The 19,491-nt window shown below is 49.0% G+C and overlaps 1 long non-coding RNA gene across 1 annotated transcript in view; it reads left to right on the top strand.

The window, feature by feature from the left end:
• LOC143764649 (uncharacterized) overlaps positions 1-18,924 on the top strand; it is a 46,642-nt gene extending 27,718 nt beyond the window's left edge. Inside the window, exons 2-3 of the long non-coding RNA XR_013213246.1 lie at positions 2,095-2,183; positions 18,336-18,924. This is a non-coding gene — a long non-coding RNA (uncharacterized LOC143764649). The remainder of the gene's footprint in view (positions 1-2,094; positions 2,184-18,335) is intronic.
• The last annotated feature ends 567 nt before the right edge of the window (positions 18,925-19,491 follow it).

The raw sequence follows: 19,491 nt of genomic DNA, 5'->3' as shown, positions 1-19,491 counted from the left end.
CTCCTCTAGGAAAATAAATTTGAAAATGTATGTCTTCAGAGAGGAAGAGGAGTTGAACGCTATCGCCAACTATTGGAGGAAGCAATCCTAGAAATAAACCTTGCCACACGACTTGGATTAAAAGCCAGCCAGAGAATCTATTTGCAAATAGGTGTTTCAGGATGTTTGCCCCTCCTCAGTGCAAAGCAGGAGTTCGAATTTGGCTGGGTGAGAGGTTTCTGATGGGGATCTAAAGGGTAACGTCTCTATTGCGGAGAGTCAAACTAGCATAAGGAGATTTATAGGTTATGCATCTGAAAATAGTGTCTGGTTTGGCTTGTATCATAAGTCCCGTGGCAAGTGTCATTAACCCCTTTCCGCCATCGGGCGTAATAGTATACCGATGTCGGAATCCCCCTGTTTTTGCAGGCTGCGGCACTGGGCGCTGATATATCACCCCCCTTTCGCCCCATTCAAAATAAAACAAAGAAAAAAAAAATCAAACATACACATATTTGGTATCGCCGCGTTCAGAATTGCCCGATATATCAATATAGAAAAAGAATTACATTTTTTTGGTCGCCGCTACATTGCATTAAAATGCAATAACGGGCGATCAAAAGAACCTATCTGCACAAAAATGGTATAAATAAAAACATCAGCTCGGAGCGCAAAATGTAAGCCCTCGCCCAGCCCCAGATCACGAGAAATGGAGCTGCTACGGGTATCGGAAAATGGCGCCATTTTTTCAACAAAATTTGGATTTTTTTTTTTCACCTCTTAAATAAAAAAAGATGTCTATAAACTCATAATGACCTGGAGAATCATAATGGCAGGTCAGTTTCAGTATTTAGTGAACATGGTAAAAAATTTAAAAAAAAATGTTAAATTGCGTTTTTTTGCAATTTCACTGCACTTGGAATTTTTTCCCTTTTTTTAGTACACGATATGGTAAAACCAATGGTGTTGTGCAAAAGCACAACTCGTCCCACAAAAAATAAGCCCTCACATGGCCATATTGACGGGAAAAAAAAAAAAAGTTATGGCTCTGGGAAGAAGGGGAGCGAAAACGGAAATACCTCTCTGCTTGTAAAGGGGTTAAAAAGTGAATATAGACTTTAAGGCTATGCACACACGTTGCGGATTGTTTTTTTGTGGTGCAGAAACGCAAGTGATTTACACTACAATGTAAATCAATATTAAAAAATAAAATGCTGTGCTAATGGTGCGGAAAATTCCATGCAGAAACGCTGCGAATAAAAAGTAGCATGTCACTTCTTTTTTGCGGATCTGCAGTGTTTTTGTACCCATTCCATTATAGAAATCCGCAGGGGTAAAAAACGCAAGAAATCCGCACAAAAAAACGCATCAAATCCGCACCTGCGTTTTCTGCCAAGAGATGCAGAATCCGCACCAGAAATTCCTAAGCCTAATCCGCAACGTGTGCACATAGCCTTAGAATTGCTCTTCCTCTCTGACGAGGTACTGCACATATTTTAGTGTGATGTTACAGCACTACACCACAAGAGGGTGCTATAACACTGATTCTATTACACATGGAACTAAGAAAATAAAACACAAAGATGCCCCCCACCCCATTAATTATGTGAGGGGAGGGGGGTTTAAGTAACTTTTTTGGCTTGAGATATTTCTTACCTTTTTTGCACCTAATTCTTCAAAATGGCGCACACGGTTCAAGAATTTTGTCCAAAGTCAAAAATGGTCTTTATGTTTGTCTTTAGCCTTCTTTGCCACTTTTTGGCCCGGAGTTTTGCAAAATTTATGCCAAAAATCTCGGTGTACATAAAATCACTAAAGAGTGTAGGAAAACATTTGCAAAAATTTTTGCAGCTTTTCAAAATCTCAGACATGTGCGGCACACGTTGCACCAATAAGTCCGTCCTTGACTCTCAGATGTTTGCAGAATAGACAAATCCCTGCAATATTGTCTAGGACTCCAGGGTGGGAGCGCACAGCGAAGGCAGATAGGAATGTCTGTTTCTGAGAAAGTTAGATGACAATACATTGTCAATAAAAGTGAGGCCTGAATATAGGCAGACTCCATATGCCGGCAGGAGTGTGACTGTAACGTGCTGCTTGCTCTCGTTACTGCAGTGCCGTGGACAGAGGAGAAGAAAAGTGCCAGGACCTAATCCAAGCCTATAAAGAATGTATGAAATCTCTGGGACTGCAAATCTAACAAGGTGAGAGCGACGTGCAGGGTGACATGGCGGACGGTGAGGTGGAGGTCACTGCCATTAGGGACTGCTGTGCGGGGTCTACACCAGGGTTAGGTGGATGATGCGTGTCCAAGTAACATCTACACCAAAGGCAGAGCTCAAGGCGTCATATTGCCTGTGCTGGCTTCATCCCATAGATCCTCCTGGCACCATCTCTCCTGGACCACTGCATGAATGGTATACTACACATGTATAGACAGAGACCTGTCACTCCAGGGCAGCGGGCAGGGAGAACCGCAGGGGATCCGCCAGTCTGACTAGTCTACAGCGCAGCTCGGACCCCAGTGATTATAATCTAGGTTTTTCTCTGGAAGGCTGCAGTGTCTCAGGGTCACACATACCTGGCAGGGATCATATAGCCACTGCCTGATACATGATGCCCGTGGCTTAGGCAGCATGTGCCAGCTGGTTCACTTAAAAGGGGTTGTCCGGCCTTAGGACACAAGTCCACTGTCTCTCTGTGTGACTGCAGATTTGTGAATACTAAAATTGCCTGCACTGCATGCTGTAGGAATTCTCCGCTGCCGAGAGTGGAGGTACATGGCAGCAAGTATGCGAGATACATATATGGGGTAACATGCCCACTAGACGTGCGAAGTGTCGCTCAGTGTAAGTGCATTGAGCACGGTTGGCCACGTCTAGCCGGAATGTGGCCAGGAGTATGTAAATCACATACTTGTTTTCTCATGGCCGCCCACCAGAGAATCCTCACAGCACGCATAGTCATAGACTGACTGCATACTTGAAGTTAAGGTCTGACAACCCCTTTAATTTGTCAGACAGCTATTCTGCTGCTGCAGTCACTCTACTGTCCTGTACTGATCCGGAGTTACATCCTGTATTATGCCGCAGAGCTGCACTCACTATTCTGCTCGTACAGTCACTGTGTATGTAGCGCCCCCACTGCCGCAGGGCCGAGGGGTACCCGGTACCGGGCCTCTGAGTCTCTGCTCTGGGGTTGTCACAGTGGCTAGGCCCGGTCCGTGACCCTGCTGAGGGGCGTACAGTGATAGATATGATGGATGATGGTGGTGGTGAGGCTGTAGTGGTGCGGTGCAGTAAATAACGAGGACACCAGGTTGCAGTCTATTTACCTCTTTACTGAAGATCTCTGGGTCCTCAGTCCGGAGTCCGAATCACCAGGCTGCGCAAGTCCGGCCGGTCCAATGGCACCTCCAGAGTTCTCTTAACAGGTGGAAATCTGCGCCTACCTGCTAGCGCTGTGTGTTGCGGTCCTTCCCTGCTGTGCTTACGGAAAGTCCCCACAACTGTTGTGTCCGTTTCTTAAGTTCCCTCACAACTCGATTAGATGATGTTCTGCTAATCCTCCGTCCCTCCCTGATGTTACGGTTGGAACGGCACCCGTATGACGGGTAGGCTCGGAGCTCTTCCGGGACCCTAGAGTCGCCCCTCTCCACAAGTTGCCCCCCAAGACTGCATAGGTGATGTAGTTGAGACAGCCCGCCTTAGACTGACTGTCCTGCCGTTGGTTTAGAGTATTGCTTGAAGCTGATATTGTAATACTCCCTCGGCGTTCCGGCCGCCGGTTATGCGCCTCAGTAGGATGATGCCTCGGTCTTACAGCACGACCCCTACTGGTATTCTCCTTGTTGCTTTGATCTCGTTTCTCACTCAGCACAATCTATCTCGCTTTCAATCCCTCCTTGGGTACCGCCGCTATACTGAGCAGGCACGGTCCCGTTACGTTCGCTCAAGTTGCCAAGCCTCTGTCAGGATCCCACCCCTGACAGAGACCCTACCGAATCTTCTCCCGCAACACCTTCTGCCACAAGGTGTTGCCTGGTTCCAACCCAGTCAGCTTTCTGTCTAACTTCCTGCCTGACCCCCAGTTTTACCAGTGTGTGGGGAGTGACCTAATGAATAGAACCCTTAGCTCCCCCTGGAGGCCCAGTGGTGAAATGTATTGGTGTCTGTGATACCTGATCAGATGAACTCCTTCAGTGCCATCAGACGTACCATAGCTCCCCTTAGTGGCGGAGCCACAGTACTGCAACGACCAGGACTCTGGGGCGCTGCACTCCCCCCCGGTTAAATCCAGTACTCCGGGACTGGGAAGAAAACAACAATACAGGTTAGCAAAAAGACATACAATTTGTTGAGTGCAATAACAATAAGCATATTTAAACAGAGCTTCCCTTTATGGGAGGTAAGAACACTTGAACGTTACAAACATGGTGAAATATCATAGCAACATGCTATAAATAACTTTTCTTACCCAACCGGGTATTCTACTTAGTACAAATTTTTGAACAATAATTTAACATTGCCTTTAAGGACGTACACTCTGAATCCGCTAAAGACCTTCTTATAATCACATTATAAGGCAATTTAACTTTTACATTCTCCTTCTTTAAATCTGCAGGACCGCCTGTCCTAACGGCGCCAGACCTACTGCCTCTCCTTTCTTACAGGACCGCTCCTTTCAGCCCGAGCCTTCTGTCTTTTCAACTACTATACACAGTATAGAACATAACATTACCTTCAGTTTAGGATCAATGAGCCATTTCTTCAAGGCTCCTAAGAGGACTCGCTAACTAACCCCGTACGGGTTCACTCTCTGTCCTCATCTTTCTATCAACATTATCAAACATTTTCCACAATTAACTTGTTAAATACACATAACTTTTACATGTAAGCATCATCATCACTTTCTTTCTGTCAAGACATTATTGCTATCTTTCAGTCTTAAAGCAATACTATCCTTTAAATGCAACAAGTGAACATCCCCTTTAAGAGGGGACCAAGTCTCTATGAGGTAGCACATCTTCTCAAGCTACCAGTCCATACTCAGCAAAGGCTCCGGTGCGGTAACTTCACAAAGAGTCCTTCTTTAAGTAAAACCAGTAGGGAGCACCTTTAAGAAGGTGCAGACTATTTACAAGCAGTTTGTATCATGCACTGTTCATGATCCAGCAGTTCTTTCAATGATGAATAAACAGGAAACAAAACAAAAAGCAGAAGAAGGGATCCCGGGTAAACAAAGGGATCCCTTTAAGAATAACCCAGGTCGGGTTTAAAGTAGCAAAAAGCAGGGAAACAAACAGTTAACTATGTACAGTTTCAGGTTTCCGAGGTTTAGTTGGATGGCTTCCAGGGCTGCACCTGGCACTTAACCCTTCTTGGCCTGGGCAAAGTGAGGTCCAGGGTTGCACCCAGTGCTGGACAAACGCCGTTAATCCGTCTTTCATGTACAGTTAAATCATGCGCAGCGATGGAGGTCTGCGCAGCTTGAGTATGGGCATTTGCTGCAGCAGAGGTAGCGGCTGCTGCAAGATCAGTCACTGGAACGGAGTCAGCAGCTGGGGCACCAGCAGTCACTGGAGTGGTGTCGGTCGTCAGGGCAGGGTCGTCCTTCATACCTGCTTCAGATGCGGTCCCTCCGGTGCCGGTCTGCTCCGTCTCCACTGCGGCCTGTAGCGCTGGTTGCAGGGCCTCGCGCTGCGGCGTTGTCATCTCCGTTTGCAGCATCTCGCTTTCTGGCAGAGCCTTGCTTTCTGGCTTTGGAGTGCTGTAACTTCCTTCTTGCTCTGGACCAAACGAGGCTGCCGACAGACGTCTGGCGAGGCTCCCGATGATGGTCTTCTTCCACCCGGCCTCAGTGCTCAGCTGCGTCTGCAGGAGTTGGTGGGTCAGCTCGTCCGCTTTGGTCTGCTGGAGGTCAGCGTCAGCTGTGGAGGTCTGGCTGCGGTGCCTCTCCGGGTAGCTGGGGGAGTCCTCGGCTCCGACCCCACGCTCCCGCTCCGGGTGGCTCGCCATGTCGTCCTCCATGTCACTGACTTCTTCTTCCTGGTCCTTTTCCCGCTCTCTCCTTCGTGGGCGGTTTCGTTTTCGTTGTCTCTGCCCACCATTGAGGATCAGGAGGCGGATCTCGGCTGCTGACGGACATGTCCTCAAGGGGCCGAGATATTTAGACTGGGCGGCCATTGTCTTTCGCGCTCTTCAGCTTGTTCACGCCCACTCCACGCCCTTCTTCTTCTCCTGCGCTCTCCTTAGCGCTGTAATGGCGGCGGTTTTGGCGGGAACTTCTGGCGGCAAGTGGCAACACACAGTCCTTGTAATAAAGCACAGTCCAAGCACGATAAATCACAGTTCCAAGGCACACATGACCTGATTCTTCAGGCTTAAGTAGATCCTGTTCGTGACGCCAAGTTGTAGCGCCCCCACTGCCGCAGGGCCGAGGGGTACCCGGTACCGGGCCTCTGAGTCTCTGCTCTGGGGTTGTCACGGTGGCTAGGCCCGGTCCGTGACCCTGCTGAGGGGCGTACAGTGATAGATATGATGGATGATGGTGGTGGTGAGGCTGTAGTGGTGCGGTGCAGTAAATAACGAGGACACCAGGTTGCAGTCTATTTACCTCTTTACTGAAGATCTCTGGGTCCTCAGTCCGGAGTCCGAATCACCAGGCTGCGCAAGTCCGGCCGGTCCAATGGCACCTCCAGAGTTCTCTTAACAGGTGGAAATCTGCGCCTACCTCCTAGCGCTGTGTGTTGCGGTCCTTCCCTGCTGTGCTTACGGAAAGTCCCCACAACTGTTGTGTCCGTTTCTTAAGTTCCCTCACAACTCGATTAGATGATGTTCTGCTAATCCTCCGTCCCTCCCTGATGTTACGGTTGGAACGGCACCCGTATGACGGGTAGGCTCGGAGCTCTTCCGGGACCCTAGAGTCGCCCCTCTCCACAAGTTGCCCCCCAAGACTGCATAGGTGATTTAGGTGAGACAGCCCGCCATAGACTGACTGTCCTGCCGTTGGTTTAGAGTATTGCTTGAAGCTGATATTGTAATACTCCCTCGGCGTTCCGGCCGCCGGTTATGTGCCTCAGTAGGATGTTGCCTCGGTCTTACAGCACGACCCCTACTGGTATTCTCCTTGTTGCTTTGATCTCGTTTCTCACTCAGCACAATCTATCTCGCTTTCAATCCCTCCTTGGGTACCGCCGCTATACTGAGCAGGCACGGTCCCGTTACGTTCGCTCAAGTTGCCAAGCCTCTGTCAGGATCCCACCCCTGACAGAGACCCTACCGAATCTTCTCCCGCAACACCTTCTGCCACAAGGTGTTGCCTGGTTCCAACCCAGTCAGCTTCTGTCTAACTTCCTGCCTGACCCCCAGTTTTACCAGTGTGTGGGGAGTGGCCTAATGAATAGAACCCTTAGCTCCCCCTGGAGGCCCGGCGGTGAAATGTATTGGTGTCTGTGATACCTGATCAGATGAACTCCTTCAGTGCCATCAGACGTACCATAGCTCCCCTTAGTGGCGGAGCCACAGTACTGCAACGACCAGGACTCTGGGGCGCTGCATGTACATACATTACATTACTGATCCTCTACTGATCCTGAGTTACATCCTGTATTATACCCCAGTGCTGCACTCACTATTCTGCTGGTGCAGTCACTGTGTACATACATTACTGATCCTGTACTGATCCTGAGTTACATCCTGTATTATACTCCAGAGCTGCACTCACTATTCTGCTGGTGGAGTCACTGTGTACATACATTACATTACTGATCCTGCACTGATCCTGAGTTACATCCTGTATTATACTCCAGAGCTGCACTTACTATTCTGCTGGTGCAGTCACGGTATACATACATTACATTAGTTATCCTGTACTGATCCTGAGTTACATCCTGTATTATACCACAGAGCTGCACTCACTATTCTGCTGGTGCAGTCACCGTGTACATACATTACATTACTGATCCTGTACTGATCCTGAGTTACATCCTGTGTTATACTCCAGAGCTGCACTCACTATTCTGCTGGTACTATCACTGTGTACATACATTACTGATCCTGAGTTACTGCTGCTGCAGTCACTCTACTGTCCTGTAATGATCATAAGGTACATCCTGTATTATGCTGCAGAGCTGCACTTACTATTCTGCTCGTGCAGTCACTGTGTGCATACATTACATTACTGATCCTGTACTGATCCTTAGTTACATCCTGTATTATACCCCAGAGCTGCACTTACTATTCTGCTGGTGCAGTCACGGTATACATACATTACATTAGTTATCCTGTACTGATCCTGAGTTACATCCTGTATTATACCACAGAGCTGCACTCACTATTCTGCTGGTGCAGTCACCGTGTACATACATTACATTACTGATCCTGTACTGATCCTGAGTTACATCCTGTGTTATACTCCAGAGCTGCACTCACTATTCTGCTGGTACTGTCACTGTGTACATACATTACTGATCCTGAGTTACATCCTGTATTATACTCCAGAGCTGCACTCACTATTCTGCTGATGCAGTCACTGCATACATACATTACATTACTGATCCTGTACTGATCCTGAGTTACATCCTGTGTTATACTCCAGAGCTGCACTCACTATTCTGCTGGTACTGTCACTGTGTACATACATTACATTACTGATCCTGAGTTACATCCTGTATTATACTCCAGAGCTGCACTCACTATTCTGCTGATGCAGTCACTGCGTACATACATTACATTAGTGATCCTGAGATAAATCCTGTGTTATACTCCAGAGCTGCACTCACTATTCTGCTGGTGCAATCACTGTGTACATACATTGCATTACTAATCCTGTACTGATCCTGAGTTACATCCTGTATATATACTCCAGACCTGCACTCACTATTCTGCTGGTGGAGTCACTGTGTACATACATTACATTACTGATCCTGTACTGATCCAGAGTTATATCCTGTATTATACCCCAGAGCTGCACTCACTATACTGATGGTGCAGTCCCTGTGTATATACATTACATTACTTATCCTGTACTGATCCTGAGTTACATCCTGTATTATACCCCAGAGCTGCACTCACTATACTGATGGTGCAGTCCCTGTGTATATACATTACATTACTGATCCTGTACTGATCCTGAGTTACATCCTGTCGTATACTCCAGAGCTGCACTCACTATTCTGCTGGTGCAGTCACTGTGTACATACATTATATTACTGATCCTGTACTGATCCTGAGTTACATCCTGTATTATACTCCAGAGCTGCACTCACTATTCTGTTGGTGCAGTCACCGTGTACATACATTACATTACTGATCCTGTACTGATCCTGAGTTACATCCTGTAGATCTTTTATTATAAAAATGAAAAACATAACAATAATAGCAGAAAACATAACAAAAATATTAGCCAGAAAATAATCAGTATACTGAACACTGGTCCAGCCGCTCATTCTCTCCTCTCACACATATTATACAGTATATACAGAACAATAACTTCAGGTCCGGTCACCAAAAAAATAATAATAACAAATAAAATAAACAATGGAAAACAAAGACTATATACAGGAACTTTTTTTTTTTTTTAGTTTTAAATAAAATAACTACAAATTAAACAAATATATACAATACTACAAGCTATCCTCCATTCCCAACCCCCCGCACTGACCTGAGAGCTGGTCCTGCGTCTCATGCCTCAGTCCATGTCCAACGTCCATAGGCCAGATCAGGCAGTGCCAGTTTTTCCCCCAAACAACCCAGTGTCCCATAGTCCCACAAGATAATCCCACCTCCCCCCTTTTCCCACCACCCAACCTAACACCTACACCCAAATCTATATCCCCATATACAATATATACATTATATACAGCAGCACACACCACAATAATTACAAAACACGAAGCCCAAGTTCGGCGCCTGCAGCCCTACATCACTGTATAATGATCAAACAAAACAAAAATCTACAGTGTCAGCAGCAGCCCACCACCAGGAAAGGAGATGACCAGACTAGGGCACACTAAAAGAAAAGCCCCTCCAGAGGAGCGCGGCCCTCCGTGCGCCCAGTCGCCCATACTCCAGAGAGCGCACCTTCACCAGGTCACCGAGTATGGTCCTAAACACATCGTCCACTGGGAGGATTTTTCGTTGCGTCGATACTAAGCACCGTGCGTTCCACGTGTGATACCTAACCACTGCGCTAACTAGAAATAAGGTGCAGCGGTCCCGACCACCCAGGTCTCCGAATGCTCCATAGGCCCATTCCGCATAGGAGAGACCGGCCAGCCGAGACCAGCCAATGAAGGCGCCCACCCTGTTGTACACCTCTGTGTTGAAGGGACAATGAAGCAGGAAGTGGTCCATGCTTTCCAGCAAGGTACCACAATGCTCCCGAGGACAATTCCTGTCCTCAGAGCTCCTACACTTCAGATTGTCCCTCACACACAGTTTCCCATGGAAGCAGCGCCAAGCCAAGTCCCAAAACTTCGAGGGGATCCTGATAGAATTCAAAAGATGCAAACCCACCCCAAGATCCCGACTTGGGCAGTCCCTGAGCGCCAGAGACCTCTGGAAATGGGTCAACAGAACCCTACTGTCAAGTAGTTTCCTTGGCAGAGTCCTGATCTCCCACATTCCCAGACCCCACCGACGAATTACCTTCAGAACCAAGGTAGCGTAAGCCGGAAGATGTCCATGCGGTGTGCGAAGATCCTTCACTTGCCCTCCTGTCTCCCATTCCTGGAAGAAAGGCTGAAACCATCCCCTACAGGAGAATACCCACGGAGGAGCCCTCTCTTTCCAGAGGTTTGCGATATTGATCTTAATGAAGGTATCCACAAGGAATACCACAGGGTTGACCATACCCAACCCTCCTAGTCTCCTCGTACGGTAAGTAACCTCCCTCTTGACCAGGTTCAGTCTATTCCCCCATAACAGTTGGAAGAACAAACTGTAGACCCGAGTCCAGAGAGATTCCGGCAAGATGCACACACTGCCCAGATAAATCAGTAAAGGGAGCAGGTAAGTTTTGCTCAGGATCTCCTCCTCCCAGCCAGAGACTCTCACACTTATCCCGGTTGATCTTGGACCCGGATGCCTCCGAGTAGCGATCTACCTCTGACATCAGCCACCCTGCCTCCTCGTGAGAGGAAGCAAACACAGTGACATCATCGGCATACGCCACCACCCTCAGAGTGGCTTCCGGTGCTGCCTGATCCATCCCGATCCCGGCCAACGGTCCACGCTCCACCCTCCTAAGAAGAGGGTCAATCGCAAACACGTACAGCAGCGGGCTCAAGGGACAACCCTGGCGAACACCGGACCCAACCTCAAAAGAGCTACCAATCCAACCATTCACAAGCGGGAAACTCTCTGCCCCACTGTACAAGGTCTTAAGCCAATCAACAAACCCCCCCGGCAGGCCATATCTCAGAAGGACGGACCAGAGGTACTCGGATTAACCCGATCAAACGCTTTTGCCTGGTCCAGTGACAGCATGTACCCCTTCCAGTGACCAGCCCTACCCTGCTCCACTGCCTCTCGGACACAGAGCACAGCACTAAATGTGCTGCGGCCTGGAACAGAGCAATGCTGGGCCCCCGAAAGGAGTCGGGGTGCAAATTTCACCAGCCGATTAAACAGCACCTTTGCTAGAACCTTCCTGTCTGCATTGAGAAGCGCTATGGGACGCCAATTCTCAATGCAAGACGGGTCCTTACCCTTTGACAAGATGATCAGAGCAGACCTCCTCATTGACTTCGGCAGAGTGCCCGAGGAAAGACACTCATTGAATACCTCAGTCAAGAGGGGAACCAAAACGTCCTTAAAGGTCTTATAGAATTCAGATGTTAAGCCATCTGGACCAGGCGATTTTTTGGGAGCAAGCCCTTCAATCGCCAACTGAACTTTCTCTTCCCTGATCATTTCTGTCAAAACGTCAAGAGAGGGGTCTACCCCTGGTTCGGGGACAGCTTCTGCCAGGAAAGCCGACATCTCATCCCAATCAAGATCCCTCTTCCCCAAGAGGTGCGAGTAGAAGGATCTGACAACCTCCAGGATCCCTGATCTGGATCGCCTCAGGGACCCCGTAGTGTCGACCAGTCCTGTAACCACTTTACTATTCACTGACATCTTGCAGTTTCTGTAAGGGTCGGGTGAGCGGTACTTCCCGTAATCCCTCTCAAAAACCAAAGATGCCTGTCTATCGTACTGACACCTCATAAGCAAAGATTTCACTCTGGAGATCTCCTCGCGGCTACCTCCAGTTGAGACAAGATGCTCGAGTTTCCTCCTCAGACCCTGATACAGGCGGTACCTGCTCAGACTCCTGAGGCTCGAGAGCTGGCGGAAGAATCTCGCCACCCTTTCCTTGAACATCTCCCACCACTCTGACCTACTACTACAAAGATCCAGTAAGGGTACCTGGCTCTGAAGAAAATCCTCAAAGGACTGTCTTATCTCCGCTTCTTCCAAGAGAGACGAATTGAGCCTCCAAAAGCCTCTTCCCATCCGGAGGGTCTCTGTAACATTCAGAGAAAACAAAATTAAACAGTGGTCGGAGAACTCCACCTCAACAACAGACACTGCTGAAGAGACAGCTTCCTCCTTTAAATAAAACCTATCTATTCTGGACCTACAGTTACCTCTATGATAGGTGAACCCCTCGTGGCCTGGGGTGTGCCGAATGTGGACATCCACCAGGCGAGCCTCACTAGCTATACTATTAAGGGCGACGCTATCATAAGTCAGCTTGTCTCTGGAACCTCCTCTATCTCGGGGCCTCGTGACAGCATTGAAGTCCCCTCCAAAGACAACCTGCCGACTTGTAAAAAGGTAGGGCTTGATCCTCATAAAGAGACACTTCCGGTCCCACTTAGATTGGGGACCATAGATGTTAATGAGCCGGAGCTCTTGTCCCTTCATGAGGACATCTAAGATCAGGCACCTCCCCATTTCTAACTCAATAACCCGTCGGCATTCCACCGGTGCGGTAAAAAGGACCGCCACTCCGCTATACGGCTCGGCCGCAAGAGACCAATAGGAGGGCCCGAGTCTCCACTCCCTCTTAGCTTTAAACACATCTGCCATGTTTGGCAGCCTGGTCTCTTGCAAAAAGAAAATGTCAGCTTCAACCCGGCTGAGAAAATCAAAGGCCGCAAATCTAGCTGTATTTGACTTTATGCTGGCGACATTAATGGACGCCAGCGTCAACGGAGTGGGTTCCGCCATCATTGGTGATTGAGTTAGATGGCTTTCTTTTTCCCACTCCCCTTATCCTCTGCCTCAGAGGAGGAATCCTTCCCCCTCTTTAATGACATGGAGGTATCCATTTCCACGCGTTTTTTATTTTTTTCGTCCTCGTCTCCAGACTCTGGGCCAGTCCCTCCCTCCAAGGATCTTACGTTCCCAGAAGGAGGAGACTCGGCGCCCCCTGTGAGCCCCGCCGAAGCCAGAACCTCACCCTCAGCTTCCTCCTCAGAGGAAGAGATGTTTTCAAGGGCTTGGAACCGGTTAGAAAGACCAACCAGAGGGGAGTCGGTTTTTCCTTCCTTAGGTACCTTGGTCAGAGTGAGAGAAGATTTTTTATCTCCCTTCTTTCTCTTCTTTTTGGTGCCGAGCTTACGCTTGTCCTCTAGCCACTGCCTATTATCCTCATCCATACTTTCATAATGGGAGGACTCTGAGGCAGTGGCACTCTCCTCCCTGTGGATCCTCCTGACCTCCTCATCCAACTCATCATCCCTTGGGGCCTCAGCAGCAAGACTGGCATCCAGGACAGGGGCCGCCCCAGTAGCCCGAGGCTCGCCCAGCTCCCTATCCTGTCTGCGCTTGTCTAGACGCCTTAGCTGGGCAGGCGTCTTTTTATTGCTTTTCTTCCTTGGCCCCTCAGCTCCCTCACCCTTGCTAGTCCCTTCCCCAGCAGAATCAGCCTCACGGCTTTCTCCCACCGGGGTCACGACTGCGTTAGCGAAGGAGCGAGGACAACGGCTGAATGGGTGACCTAACTCACCACACAGGTGGCACCTAATCTCCACACAAGATGCAGCAAGATGGCCGACATCCCCACACAATGCACACTTCTGCACAGTGCAGTTTGCGCTGAAGTGTGTGGGGTCGCCGCACTTGTGACAGAGCTTCGGTTGCCCCTGGTAGAAGACCAGGATACGATCCCTACCCAGGAAGGCAGATGATGGTATGTGGGCAACCGTACCACCTGAACGCTTAAGTTTTACCATAAACGTCCAGGCCCCTGACCAGATACCAAACTCGTCACGGTTTTTCTTTGGCATCTCCACTACCTCTCCATACCGGCCAAGCCACGTCATGATGTCATAACAAGAAAGCGACTCGTTACATGTCATCACGGTCACTTTCTTGACTTGATTTTGGCGAGACACCGCCTGAACGGCAAAGTCTCGCCAGCCGGGCTCATTTTTTGCCAACTCATAGTTCGACCAGAAAAGTTCAAGCCCCTCCGGCCGAACAAAGCTGACATCAAACTCAGGTGTGGAATAGGGATGTATCAAGGCGTAGATGTCAATCGCCTTGAAGCCCATCCTCAGCAGGAGCTCCACAACCTTCGACCTTGGAGGACACGCATCACTGCCCCTCCACCGAAGACGGACCACATTCCTACGCACACTACCCGGCCCGGCTGTTGGGAGGGACCACACTGTATCCCCCCCTCTTTGCTCTCGGAAGGCCCCGAGGCCATGCCTCTCTATCCAGAAGGATAGATCAACCTCTCGACCCTCTACCATTAGTGATCTCTCTCCCTTCTTTAGAGCCTCCAGGAGATGCCGTTGCAACATGCCGTCCCCAGAGCCCAGAGACGAGGAGGACGCCCTATTTCCCCCGGAGGTGACAGCGGCATAACTCCTGACAGGTGCTGCCACCACCGGGGGGGCAACCGGACCAGTGACCACATCCACACCAACAGTATCACCATTACCCACCTCCATAACCTCCTCACCCTCCACCAAACCAGCAACCACACCACTAGACAAAGAGTTTTCCTCATCCATACCCACCACCACATTCACTCCTGCTGGACCAGTGACAACAGGGGGTGACATTTTGGCCTCCGCATCATCAGGCACAAGGGGCTGAGTCTCCTCCACAGAACTGGAGGTGACCTCACCCCTGGTTTTATGTGTGCCCTCCGCATCATCAGTTGATATTTTCCGCTGCTTCATGGTTGCTACCAGGCGCCGCTGATCTTTCGCTGTTGTGAGGCACCGCTGATCCTTAGCATCAGGATCTTGTTGACCAGCGGCGCCAACACAGAACAGGACTTTGGTGGGAGGACCGGAACGCCCAGCCCCGGTAACCCCCTCACACTGCCGCCGCTTCTCAACTAAGTGATCAGCGGCAACAGCATTCAGGGGCACCGAGGCTACCGGAGCTGCCCCTGACACCGGGCTGCTCCCCCCTCCCACTGGGGAGCGCACCACAGTATCGTGGCCTGATTTTTCGCCCGCCGCCGGGCCGCCCTCACTGTCCAGCCTCTCGGCTGATGCACCTGCTGCTACGTCCCCGCTACTACAAGCAGAAACGGAGCTCTGCGCCTCACTACATTGCTTTGTAGTCTCCCCGCGCCTTTGCACCGGATCCACAGCAGAACCCGGGCTGGGCTGGGCAACGGGGCTTATACAGCGAGCTGACCCTGCAGCCGACTCAGGGGGTACAGGGAGGGGGGCATATACATAGCTTACCGCTTCCTGCAGCTTAGGTTTGATCTTCTTCACCTTTTTTTTCCGGCCCCCAGGTGCCTCCTCTGGCAAATCATCACCAAGATGGAAGTTCTGAAGGCACACTGGGGACTCCAGGAGCTTGATCTCGGCCATTAGTGCCCCTCCCTGGCCGATGTCACTGTCCTCCCCAGAGCCAGCAGAACTGCGACGAGATGTCATTGTCGCCTGTCCAGCAGGGAGCTCGCTGCACGTGGCCTGTGAGTGACTAAGCAGGCTGCCAGGTGGGGCTTTCTGCTGGTCATCATCCTCCTCCTCCTCATCATCATCCACCTGGCACTCAGGCTGCAGCCCCATCTGCCTTTGCTCTCTGTTATCAGCCATTTCTCTGAATCGATCTTCATTAATAAGTTTTTCCTTAAATGGTCCACTTTTTTCTCTGATGAAAGCTTTTCTGACTTCAAGCTCATTGATGTCATCCTTCAGTCTCCTTACCTCTGCCTGGAGCTGATTCTTCCTCGGTTTGGAGGAACCTGCAGCTTTGTTGCTTGTGCAGCGCAGCTCCTCTCGGAGCCTCGTGATGGTCTTGCTTGCGTCTTCATACTCACGGAGGTGGCTCATGACCCGGGAGGCATAGGTGGACACAGACTCCCGGGGGCTCTGCAGCGCCCAACCCTCCTCAGCGAGGTCGGCTTCACCTCCGTGAGCACTCAGCTTTCCTCCAGAAGGACCGCCGTCTTGCACACTAGCAGGCTTCTCCTCCATGGAAGCCTTGCGGCTTCTCTGGGTCTCTGCAGACCTGGGGGGAGTAGGAGCCACATTGCTGCGACTCCTGGTGGAGCGTCTCACCCCCGAATCCTCTGATGTGCAGGCTGGTTGCTGGTTCCTTCTGCCCCCCGCCAGCCTGGTCCGGGAAGCAGAAGCCTGGGACTTGGCTCCTTCACTCATCCCAGGAAACCCACTCCCTCCCTGGGTAAGAGAGAGAGCAGGTCCCCGGGTGGAGAGGTGGTGGTTCTCAGGAGCTCAGGAGCACACTGCAGGTTCAGCAGCGACCGCACCCACAATCAGCACAGTGAGTAGCAGCTGAGCAGAGCTGCACCCACTATCCTGCTGGTGCAGTCACTGTGCACATACATTACATTATTGATCCTGTACTGATCCAGAGTTACATCCTGTATTATACTCCAGAGCTGCACTCACTATTCTGCTGGTGGAGTCACTGTGTACATACATTACATTATTGATCCTGTACTGATCCAGAGTTATATCCTGTATTATACCCCAGAGCTGTACTCACTGTTCTGCTGATGCAGTCACTGCGTACATACATTACTGATCCTGTACTGCCCTGAGGTACATCCTGTATTTTACTCCAGAGCTGCAGTCACTATTCTGCTGGTAGAGACATTGCATTACTTATCCTTTACTGACCCTGAGTTACATCCTGTTATATTCCAGAGCTGCACTCACTATTCTGCTGATGCAGTCACTGCGTACATACATTACATTACTGATCCTGTACTGATCCTGAGTTACATCCTGTATTATACTCCAGAGCTGCACTCACTATTCTGTTGGTGCAGTCACCGTGTACATACATTACATTACTGATCCTGTACTGATCCTGAGTTACATCCTGTATTATACTCCAGAGCTGCACTCACTATTCTGCTGGTGGAGTCACTGTGTACATACATTACATTATTGATCCTGTACTGATCCAGAGTTATATCCTGTATTATACCCCAGAGCTGTACTCACTGTTCTGCTGGTGCAGTCACTGCGTACATACATTACTGATCCTGTACTGCCCTGAGGTACATCCTGTATTTTACTCCAGAGCTGCAGTCACTATTCTGCTGGTAGAGACATTGCATTACTTATCCTTTACTGACCCTGAGTTACATCCTGTTATATTCCAGAGCTGCACTCACTATTCTGCTGATGCAGTCACTGCGTACATACATTACATTACTGATCCTGTGCTGATCCTGAGTTACATCCTGTATTATACTCCAGAGCTGCACTCACTATTCTGCTGATGCAGTCACTGCGTACATACATTACATTACTGATCCTGTACTGATCCTGAGATACATCCTGTGTTATACTCCAGAGCTGCACTCACTATTCTGCTGGTGCAATCACTGTGCACATACATTACTTATCCTGTACTGATCCTGAGTTGCATCCTGCATTATACCCCAGAGCTGCACTCACTATTCTGCAACCTTCAGGAATGAAATCTCCCAGCATTCCTTACTTGGTCAGTGACTGCACAGCATGTACTTTGAAATTTTTCATTATGAGAAGTGGCATTTTTCATCAAGTACTCTGGAAAGATGCGCCCCAGACGCGCGTCAAATGTCACTGTCAGAGATTGACAGTGGGAATTAATATGTTAACACCTCCGCTCCACCTGCAGCTATTAGAGGCATCAAAGTCAGGATTCGACCCTTGACGTAACTGTATGTCATGGTAGGAAATGGTTAAATGCCATATTTATGATAAGAAACGTAAAGTTTTCTATGGAGAACTCATGATAAGGGGCCCAAGAGGTAAAAGCAGGTGGAATTGGGCATTAAGAAAGGGAAATAATACTGTTTTTGGTAACAACAGTAACACATTTAAGGTTCTTGTTTAACATTTCTGTTTTTCCTTCTCTTCTCACCAGGTTCCGTCATTCCTAAGAGGGTGTGTGTGTTCCGAGTCCTCTACTTTCCCATCATAAACCTGTCTTCTTCACATCTGACCACTCTCTTTGGACATTCGGTGGGAGAGCCTTGCTCCATGAGATGACGAGCTGTGTAAGTGTGTCCTAGCTGCTGGTCACCTCTTACTCTACCTTGTACAATTTCTCCCATCAATGGGCTACAAGCAGACTCGGACGAAGCTGCCAGAAACCTCGGAACCACGATGACCACCATAAAACTGTATATGTCTAGAATTTATCTTATTTCTTATGTATGATTGTTACAGGTGCATTAGGAGAACCCGTCAATAAAGTTAAACAGGGAAAATAATATCAGGACATGATTTAAAAAAAAAAAAAAAAAGTCGGACATTTTTCAAATATGTAAGCACTGATTTATGGGATTTCCTTTGTGGGTCCATGTTGTCCATCAATGAAACGGAAACTCAGGCAGAGTGGACATTTTTTCTGTTGCAGTGGCCTGTGCCCTGTCAGCCTCAGAAACTTGTAAAAACATGGAAACATTTGCCGATACTGGGATTATCAATAAAAGGAATATTTTACCTGTTGAGTGGAAAGTTATCACTTTAATCTTTATTATAAAGTCTCCTCGCAGACCCCACCCCAGGTCCTATACTCCACTTCTCCATCCCATAGAGGGGGCAGAGAACAGTGTAACACGTCACTGTAGGATCAGACTACAGCGTTTGCTTGTGGTCTGTAACTATGGAGACACATACAGTGGCTTGAATAAGTATTCAACCCCCAACCCCTCTTGGCTTACCAATTTTGTTACATTACACCCTGGATTAAATATTTTTGTAACCTAATTTGTGTGTGATGCATCAGCCCTAAATAGTCTAAATTGGTCAAGTGAGAAAAATATTGGCAGTAATTAAATTTATGGGATCAAATAATTAAATATTGGCATGGGCATATGTATTCACCCCTTTTACTACGAAGCCCCTCAAAATTTCTGGTGCAAGCAATTCCCTTCATAAGTCATATACTTAGTGACAGGACGTCCACCTGTGTGCAATCTAAGTGTCCCATGGTCTGTCAGTATATACACTTCACCTTTTCAGAAAGGCCACAGAGGCTGCACCTCCATTAAGCAAGAGGCACCACTAACCAAACA

Source organism: Ranitomeya variabilis, chromosome 4, assembly GCF_051348905.1.
Source record: "Ranitomeya variabilis isolate aRanVar5 chromosome 4, aRanVar5.hap1, whole genome shotgun sequence".
In the NCBI taxonomy this organism is placed as follows: domain Eukaryota; kingdom Metazoa; phylum Chordata; class Amphibia; order Anura; family Dendrobatidae; genus Ranitomeya; species Ranitomeya variabilis.
Note: the sequence above shows the minus strand (reverse complement) of the source record. Positions and strands in the feature narration are given on the sequence as shown.